The 10,042-nt window shown below is 39.7% G+C and overlaps 1 long non-coding RNA gene across 1 annotated transcript; it reads right to left on the reverse strand.

Annotated features, from left to right (window-relative positions):
• Positions 1 to 254: 254 nt before the first annotated feature.
• On the reverse strand, positions 255 to 9,822 carry LOC130594887 (uncharacterized). The gene is made up of 3 exons (XR_008971183.1): positions 9,587 to 9,822; positions 4,578 to 4,651; positions 255 to 326 (listed from the first exon to the last, which is right to left on the reverse strand). It is a non-coding gene; the product is annotated as an uncharacterized LOC130594887 (long non-coding RNA).
• Positions 9,823 to 10,042: the final 220 nt, after the last annotated feature.

Here is a 10,042-nt window from a genome sequence, read left to right on the forward strand (position 1 = left end):
CAACTTCTCTGTGATGTTCTAAAAAAGCCTATTGCCTGCATTTATTATTCCTGGGCATCCTAAACCAAACCTTGATCTTCATCCTGGGTGACTGAGCTAATTGGTGCTACAGTTTTGAGTCTGATGGAGCAGAATCATGGGGAAGAGATTTGAAAACACTCATAATGTCTGACTCAACACCACCTCATCTCAGTCATCTTTCCTCTTGCATGCATAATTTTTTTGTCTTTCTTTAATGTTGAGATTTTTACTCACAGCCAAGAGATGTTCAATCTGGAAGCTTTTTCATTTTTGAGGGAGGACTCTAAAAGAGTGTCCGAAAGAGACTGTGTGTAGATGTAAGGCAAAATAAGACTATTCACGTGACTTTAGTGAACATAGAACAAAAAATACTTCTTTATTTGGGCTGGCAACTACAATCTTTCTGCAAGCTCTGTATCTACTTGGCATTGTCAAACTTGTTACCTATCATTTGCTTTTTGGAATTGGCCAAATTCCAGAAAGCAAATGGCTCTGAGATTTGGAAGAGACTAAGCGAAAACCCCTCCAGCAGCAGGTATTTTACAGCTCTGTAAGCAATGCCATGCTAAAGCCTCTACACATGTATTCCAAATGTTCCAGTGTTTCTCCCTATGCCTTTCAACAGATTTGTAGTGGCCTCAGAAAGCAGAGGACTTTGGTTTAGACAACTGTAATCAGATGTTAGTACAGTCTCTTGTTTCCTATCAGTGGCATGTACACTTCATTAGTGGTGGAAAACATGCTCTTTGCAAAAAAATACTGTTTGATTTACCATTCTCTCCTGGTATTCACTACTGTTCCAACGCAATACAATTCATCATGCTAATTCTTACAAGAAAATGCATTTCTTGACAGGTGCATACCACTGCCTGACTCCTGGTTCATGATTTATAATCTTCTTAAACCACTGGTCTATTTGGGATTTGATGAAAGCAGGAGTTGTATGTTTACTGAGAAGGGCAATCATGAAAGAATAACTGCCGCATTGCTGCTTTCTCGGCTCTGGAAACTTACAGCATCTCATTCAGAGAAGAGAAACAAAGTACATTTTATAGTGTAAAATTCTTGGTCTACCCGCCACACTCAGCTGCATTAAGCTGCATGACACACATACTTCATAGATCTCCATCCAAAGTTCAGCTACAAGAGCACAGCCTTATTTGGCTGTAGCTACACCCATGTCAGTGTAACTGCTCTTGATGTCAACACCTTCCATAAAGCTGAAGTTACTCACCTGGTTTATTTTCCTTTCATATTTTTTATCCACTTCAAGTGGTTGAATACTAACACTGATTCTTGAACATAGGTAGACAGGTAATGTTTTGAAAGTTGTGTTTACAAAATGCATCTCTTATCTTCTTGAAATGAAAGCATGGAATTTGCCATTGAGTACTTTCCTTTGATAAAGCTAAGATAAGGATGTAACTACACATACAAACAATTACACAGAAATACCCATTCGAGAGGACATCTACCACTCTAGAAAAAGAAAATATGAAGGCAGTCCATATCTCTAATGTAATATGCGTATCACTAATGTGAGAATTTTGCAAAAAATAAGGAATGAAAATGTGGCTAAGCAAGAAACCATGTAGGTCAAAGTGCCTTAAAAGATTACCTTCCTGGGTAATGCTGGCAAAGACCACCTAACTCAATTTTGCAGAGGAATACAAATCTTGGAAATCGTATCTAAAAAGTAAATAGCTCTGCTAATTTGGAATGACTGTGGTGGAATGTAACTTTTGGGAATCCAAAAAGAATATGATGGTTTGTCAACAAATTCCTTTGTAGTTTCTGCCTGTTCTTGATTAGCCTCTTTTCTTCCTACGCCTGTTCTTGTGTCAGCTTTCCCTGTTTCTTGACAAGTCCTTTACTACGTGTTTATTCTGTAATGTAAAACCATGGCAGACATAGACGGATGTAATCTCAAAATGTTAGCTACCTGAGCTGCTTTGCTCCTCCTTGTGCCCACAAACTTTCTAGATGTATATTGAAAATGTGCATTTCCTGTTTCCTTAATAGCAGTAGAACATATTACTTCTGACTGTCAGAGATTACAAGTTCTTCACCAAATAGTAATTTAAACACCAGGAACTGATGTAATTTTAAACTTGGTTTTGAAATGTGTGCTTTATGAAAGATCTGGTTCTGGGATAAAACTTAATTAAGTGGTCACAAGATGATTCAATTTAAGATAAAGGGGAAAATTAAGGTAGTTTTGCAACTAAATTCCCTGATTTTGAAAGCAGAAGTGGTGATGATTTCATAGGACTTATCACTGAAATCAGCTGAATGAAGTTTAGGGACTTGAATGTAGAAGTCTGTAACCTGCAGCTATACAAAAAAGCAGCTGAAACCTACTGGACGAATAGGAAAAAAGTGAGTACCAGAGACTATTTTAGCTTGGTAAACCACTTCTCTGTAGTACAGAATGCAGTGGGGTAACATTAGGAATGCCAAAAATCAAACTGACTCAAAGTTCACAGAGAACTTCAAAGTAAATGACAAAAGGTTTTGAGATGTACAATGTATCTGAGGACAAAGAAAGGAAAGTTGGATCAACTGTATGGAAATGTGATGCTGGTATGAACCCAAAATGAAAGGTTGGGTCCAATAACGGATGTGGGTTGTATACTAATCAATACCCAGTCAGGAGTGCCCACGCAGTTATTTGTTATGCATTGACTGAGGAGAGGTAAGTACTGTTAATGCAATTTGTAGCATCAACAGGCTGTAGAGTTCAGGCATATGTGAGGCTTAACAGAGAGCATGAAAGGGTGTTCTAAAATGGTGTTTGTCTTCTGGATTTAAGCATCCTATTTAGGGCTACAGAAAGTGTCCCAGTGAGGCCTGGATTGGTTCTGTGCTTAGTACATACCTTATACTTTGGGATGCAGCTGACTGGCTCATGGCTTCCTTAGCTAATATGGGGAAGAGCAATAAATGGAAAAAAGCAACAGTCAGTTCTGCAGAATAATGCATTAATTAAAGCAGTCAGCAAAGATTTGACTGGAACGACATCCCATTCCTTGACTTGTGTAAATCCAAACTTCCAGCTCCTAGGTAAATCCTGCAGACTCCATGACAAGTGAATTAGGGAGCAAGTGTGCTGGAGACACACTTCAGCCTCTGTCCTTGGCATCCACACAGCTGCCAATGCAAGATTCATGATTTCAGAAAAGACGTTAGACCTGACTTTGGGGTCTAAAAAGTAAGTGATGTAGTCAGACAGGTAGACACCTAACATCATCTCATCTTTCACTTTTTGTTATATCCAGTGAAACAGGATAAAAGGCTGAAACAATTTTGGTGTAAGGAGCCATCTAAACACAGGCTGATGTACAGAGTCCAAGCTTGTGTTATCTTTATCGCTCAAAATCAGTAAAGCAGAATAGCTTCCATCTGGCTTGTTCACCCCTCATAATTGATACCAGCGCTTAGTGGGACACAAAATAGTCCTTCTGCAGTGCACAAAACTTTTTGAGAGTCTTCAGGGTGATATTAAAGCAAAAAATGACACATCATATTATATAATTTCCACATGAGTGAGGAAATCAATGCCTCTTGCCATACAGTGCAGAAGCAATCTGTGCAGGGTTCACTCTGTGGATGTAGATTTGGGCTCTTTCTCCCGTGGCAATGCTTCAGTGCTTTTGTATTCTTCAGTTTCCAAAAGGTGCCTGCAGTGTGACCACGCTTCTGGAACTGCTTCTTTCTACCAGGGCCTTGAGGGAGTCACTGTCACTAGGCCAGTCTCACAAATTAAAAATTCCTGCATCTCTAATGACTGGATCATCTGCAAAATCTTTTAATCTAATTTCCAAATGTTTCAAAGTAACAGAAGTCCCATTCTCTGCTGGAGAAAAGGAACAGCAGGTCTACCAGTTCCCGTTTCTTGAACAGTTTGAATAGGAGCAGAGCTTTTACTTTCCTCCGGAGACAGCTGTAAATCTTTTGATTACCTCAGGGTTCAGATGGAGCAAAGCCAACAGATTTGCTAAGATGTTTGACCTGACCTGTATTTCGAAACTCAGGCTTAGTGTTCATGTAGATGTTATCTACTTCAAAATCTCTATCTTATGTTTTCCATGCAGTTTCAAATAGATGGAGTGCTTTAAATTGCAAGGCAGTAGTGTTACTCCTTACTTAAAATGCAAACAAAAAGCCTTTAAAAAGCCCAGGTCTTCTTTAAAACTCCACTGCAATGATTTTGTTGAAAAATCTCTAATGGATTCAGTTCAGGCATACTACAAATGTGCCACAGATTGGGCCTGTGCAGGATAACATAATAGTACTTAAGAAGTTTATTATGTCTCACAAAATGTCCTGTAGTCACTCACAAGGTTACGTACTAAGATCCTAATATTGCAAGAACAAATTGATTTTTTTCTTGCAATTGTTTTGCAGTGATGTCAAGCGATGTCAAGCCTTAACGTGCAAGTATCATTGATCATCGTTGCTCATGTTTGCAAAGCCCGCAAATCTAAATAACTTAGTCATGCAGATATTTAACATTACATCATCTAAATTAATGGAGGGCCCAGGCATCTACATACCCCTGCCAGTCTCAAATCCAAGGGCTGATGTCCTGTATTACAGCACTTCTGGGAACGCATTCAAGGTCACGGTCCTGTACAACCAAATGCAACAGGAAGAGTCAAGCTTTTTATGAACATATTAATGTCACAAGCAATAGCAGATAAAACAGAAAACAAAATTATCCGGTTCATAAAGCAGAGCTAAGTGATGTCCTAATGCTCTCACCAGCTAGTTGGTGTGTTGTAGCCACTGCCATTAGGCTGATGGCACTTTTAATGCAACAACTACATCACATTCTCGGGTCTTGTATTTGCCTGGACATGGTCCCTCTTATTTCATCAGCCAGTAGCAAGTGGCTTGGCATAGGAACCACAGTAGGCACCAGAACTGTCCAACGTGGATACATGAACACATGAAAGAGAAAAGTAAAATGTTCCCCATACTTCATGGTCTTTGCTATCTCCTCCCATTCACCTCTAACCACCCTTCATCTCAGAGTCCTCAAAGCGTGGCTCTGCCCTCAGTTTCTTCAGAAACTGCAGCAGTAACACTTCAGAGAGACAAGATGGCACAAGATGACCCACTCAATAGCTGTCTTATTCCTACCTAGTTTCTGACTATACTGGACACTCAAGAAGGAAACACCATTCACGGTACTCTGTCACCTAGACAGCCTAAAATCATGTCCCCAGCACTGTTTGATTTACAAGTACAGAAGAGGTGTTAATCTGTCAAAGGCATACCCAGCAAAACAGCATTAGCAAACAAGGCTTTTGGTGTTGGCTGGACGTCCTGTGACTCTTCTGCAGAGATGGCCCCAGCAGTCTAGCCTGCTTGCTCTGGGGGAGGGAAAAACACTTCCCAGGACTGTTAGAGAGGCATGCAGGCTGCCAGAGCTGGCAATGTGGAAAGGCACCATCCCTGACAGAAAACTAACTTTGCTCTTCCATGTCTGAGAAAAGAAATCTTTCTGGGTTTGTCCTGGAAGCATACCAAAGCCTGGTTTTGGCAGGGGGCTGTGCCTGCAACAAACTGTGAGCTCCTTCTGCAACAAACAAACATGTCTTGGGGCATACAGGGAGCTTACGTATCTTGGTTTATCCTTGGGGCTTTCTCATTAGATGGTTGTGTGTTGTTCTAACCACACTAGCTGGCTGAGTTGCCTTGGCTGAGATGGCTGGAGGCAAAAGCTATAGGCAAAAGGCCCATTTAATTCAGGAGTCTACCGTGAAAGGTATAGCCAGGAAAGTTTCATCTGATATCATGGAGTCTTTCAGACCCCTGGCAGCCAAGTTCCACTATCCAATGACAAATTTCTGAGTTTTCTACAATGATCTGAGGGTGACAGTCCCTATGTTACTCTGTCTTGAGAGACCTACAGGGAGCATGAGGTTGTCTTTCTCTGGGTGCAGGGTAGAAGGGTCTACATTTGCGCACAACCTTTATGAGGAGAATGAAAATGTTCTATCAGCAATGGTAACTGGCTTCTGTTGGGTTGCAAACACATCTTGTTGCAGATAGGCCTTACTGCCCAAAGTACTCCCTTCTCCTGGCTTTGCCTATGTCCCCCAAAAGAATGTGCCCTCTGGCAGCCAGTAGTCTGAGCACCCGAAAAGAGGCATACAGGCTTCCTGCCAAAAGCCAGGGATGGAGGGAAGCACATGGCTCACTGTAGGATAGGGTGGGGAGGCAGAAAGGTCCTGCCCCACACCAGAATTTGGGCAGGCTGGGCTTATGGGAATGGGTTCAGCTCAGTGAGTCTGGCAGGGCTGCCAGGTATACCTCAGGAAATCTTTTGGGACAGTATGGAAATTTGTTAGCCTGGTGGACTGGTGCTTGATTTTTACCTCCTGTTTTCCTATTAGACCTTGATGGATAAAGGCACAAGGTGGTTGTGTAACATGGTCAGCCAGTGCACATGGTGCACATATATGGAGTGTGTGTGGTACAGGCACCATGTGGGAGAGGTGGGGAGCATGGTACAAGTAGGATGCTACACTTTTGGGCCCTGTCACTGCAATAGCTTTGCAGCATTCACAGTGTTCTTTTAGGGAGAGCTGCCTAATTGAGTAGCTCTTCCTTTTTTAAAATGGTTGTTGCAGGTGTTATTGGTGTTGCTCATCTTTCATAAAGAAAGCACTTGAGCAAGAAGTGTGCATTTAATTGCATAGCAGGGATAAGTGGCATCTTATTTCTTTGTAATTAAAAACCCCCACAAACAACTAAACACAAACCCACTCACATTTAAATATTTAAATTTTTTTTTTTTATTTGTCTGATGTGATATTTCATGCCAGATCTCTTTCTGGGCAGGAGAGGAGACCAACTGGAGGGAGACAGTTGTGTGTAGCTGTTCAGGGTTGTGGATTCATCTATATCTGTGTAAGAGTAAATGAAGCGCATGCTTTTGATCTCAATTGCATCCTCTGATTAATATAGAAATGTAATAATAAAAATCTGCTTATAATAAAAATGAAAATGTTAATTATTCCAGTGCCTGTGCAGATGTTACTGATAATGCCTTTTATGTGAAAGAACATGAACAATACAGACCCTGGACTTTTAAAGAGACAAAAAAAAGGAAGAACCCCAATAGTGTGCCAAATTTTAAAAAGAGAAACCCTTAAGGGAAAGAAAAATAGAAAGATTGAGAGGTAGAGTGAAAAAGCAAATATTAAAAAATATGAAAAAAATCTTGTCACTACCACATTCATTAGAAAAATTCTATTTTGAGTACCCTTTGTAAAATGTCAAATTTTATACTCCAGCAACAAATAAGAAACATAAATAAAATCAGGAGGGTTGAATTACATTATATGTTGCATCAGTAAAGTCTTGAGTTACTTGCATCCTCAGCCTATAAATGCACTGATTCTAGAAGATAAAAATGCCCTTTTATAGGAGCAGATGTAGAAATCTTTGAAACAGATACTGCCAAAATCCAGTAATAAATATCCTTGATTTGAAAAGCCTACTTAGGGCAGCAGTTCTCAGAAGGTTTCATGTGAGAAGAGGCATGAGCTGGGCAAGAGCTAGTGGGCCCTGGAGCTCAGGGGCAGGACTGTTGAGTTACAGAACCAGCAGGAAAAGTCAGGGATATCTGCCATGTGCCATCCAATTTTATGTCAGGAAAACCCCACATGCCGCATGTACCACAGGATTCAGAAATGCTAGTTTGGAGTCAGTTTTAAAAGAAAACATGAACTTGTAGCCCTAGAGGAGCCAAGAAATGATGCTTGCTAGTCATGGAAAAGGGATGTTGATAAAAAGCCAAATAGTGATAAATTTAAATGTGGGCCCAGAGAAATGAAATGCAGCGAGAGATTGCTTCAGGCTTAATAAATTAAAAGTTTGGGGTCTAGCAAATTTTTATCTGTATTGTTGATTCAGTATGAAAAGAAACACAGGGAAGGGGATATGCAGGGATCAAGATATGCCAAAGAGAAAAATAAAATATAATAATAATAAAAATAAATTATTTTCTGAACATTCCTCAGATCATAGTTTTCTTGAAATATGTTGCAAAATGTTCAGTGGTCTTTTATGGAAGACAAGTAATTCTGGCAAGACAATTTGTTATGGATTTATGGAACTGTGTCAATAAAAATCCAAATTGAGATTGCAAAAGCAAAGAAAAATATTTTTTATGTTAAATAAAATGTTTTAATAATTCTATTTGAAATCACTTGTTCAGTCTGTAATTTCTTTTAAGATCAAAAATGCAAAGTACTCAGATTCACAGGCTGAATAAAAAGCTTTCTTCAACCTGAAATTAACCTTTTCTGTGAAATTGCCCCCAAATAAGAATTAAAAAAGTATCATTCACATAGGTTCATCCACGCATCTAACCACCAAAAGAGCATCATTTTTCCACTTCCCTTACTGCTTTCACTCTCTGTCTTCTGTCATTTATTATCATTTAATCATGCCACCATTCACCCAAGCAAGGGCTGAACTGTGCTTCTTGCTGCATGATTAGGTAGCAAAACCTTTAAATTAACTGTTTCACTAAAGAAACCTATTAGATTAAAGGCATAAATATAAAAGGGTTTAATCGAATATTTATCCAGTGCAGTCAACCAGGAAAAAATGGTTGCCATGGCAGCTAAAATTTCCCTGTACAAGTGTTGGGAGCTGTGATAGTTCACTGGTCAAGCCACAAACTTGGGAGCCCCTGCTACTACAGACTTCCCCTTTGGAAGGAATGTAGGAATAGGTAGGAATGTAGCATAGGTATCTCTCTGCTTTCTTGTCTACTTGTTCAGCTGACACCAAATTTAAGTGTGTGGCGTCTTTTAAATTGCAATCTGCTAAAGAATATGTACCTTTCTGCCTTCTGTATTGGTCCCTTGTCACCAGTACAAATTAGGTCCACCCTAAACATGCTTTACAAATGATTTTAGTATCATGTCCCATTGGGGAGATACGGATGTGCCTAGCCTAAGCATTTTGCTTTATGACCTGTAATAGTTCTCAGCTTGAAGTAAAATTCTAAACTTCTGTACTGGCTATTGTAAGGCAGCATGAGCAGAAACTGAAATGCAGGCTTATACAGGCATTTAGGGAATTAGGCTGTCATGTCACCACAACGAGAACTGTTTCCATGTTTCTTTTGTAATGATGCCACACCTTTACAGAAAAGTACATTATGTGAAATGTCACCTCGTTCACATAAAAGTGACAACATGTGTCACTTTATATGCGATCTGGACTCCCAGCAGCTTAAATCCTCCTGAATAAGTAAGAGTTGCACAGATGCTTAGTGATGTATTTCATATTTAGACTTACCTGAAGGGTTGTACAAAGAATGGGAAAAGGCTCTGGAGCTCACTGGGAGCCCAGTAGGATGCTAGTTTTGTTTTCATTTCCAAAAGTCCTATTTACTCCTATTTACCTGTTTGAGTGCTCACACTCTAATTTATGTTTAGATACGTCCAACAAAACATCTGGGTGTACTGAGTCACTCCTGCTGAACAGAAACTCTGCAGGAGGAAGTGGAGAGCACTTACCCAGTTCACCTACTTACAAATGTTCCAATGCAGAAATTAATAATGCCACACTTCTCTTATTCTGGGTGGGCCTTCTCCCTTCAAAGAATGACCTTCCTATAAGGGAATACAATTCTTACAAAATTACTAAAGGAAAATATTTTTTTAAATTTTTGCAGGTTAAATGACTCATTCAAAAGGTCATTATTTAATGTGTAGAACAAAAGCTGGCAAGATTATTCTTATTCTTTTCCTAATGTAGTGATAATGTAGCTTCTGGGAATGCTGCTCCTGAAGAAGAAGCACTATGACAGTACTAGACAATTAAAGAATGAAAAGGATAGTCAATGACCAGAGGAGCTCAGCATTAAACTATGAAGACAGTGATTTGTCCAATCCTCTTGTAAACTCTGCATTATAAAGATTACTTCTTAGGAAAATGACTGTTCACTAAGGTTTTTTAATCTCCATTTTCCTCTGTTGAGAGGGACAGG

Source organism: Pezoporus wallicus, unplaced genomic scaffold, assembly GCF_028554395.1.
Source record: "Pezoporus wallicus isolate ANWC-B61680 ecotype Strahan unplaced genomic scaffold, APGP_CSIRO_Pwel_v1 contig_6944, whole genome shotgun sequence".
NCBI lineage: Eukaryota > Metazoa > Chordata > Aves > Psittaciformes > Psittacidae > Pezoporus > Pezoporus wallicus.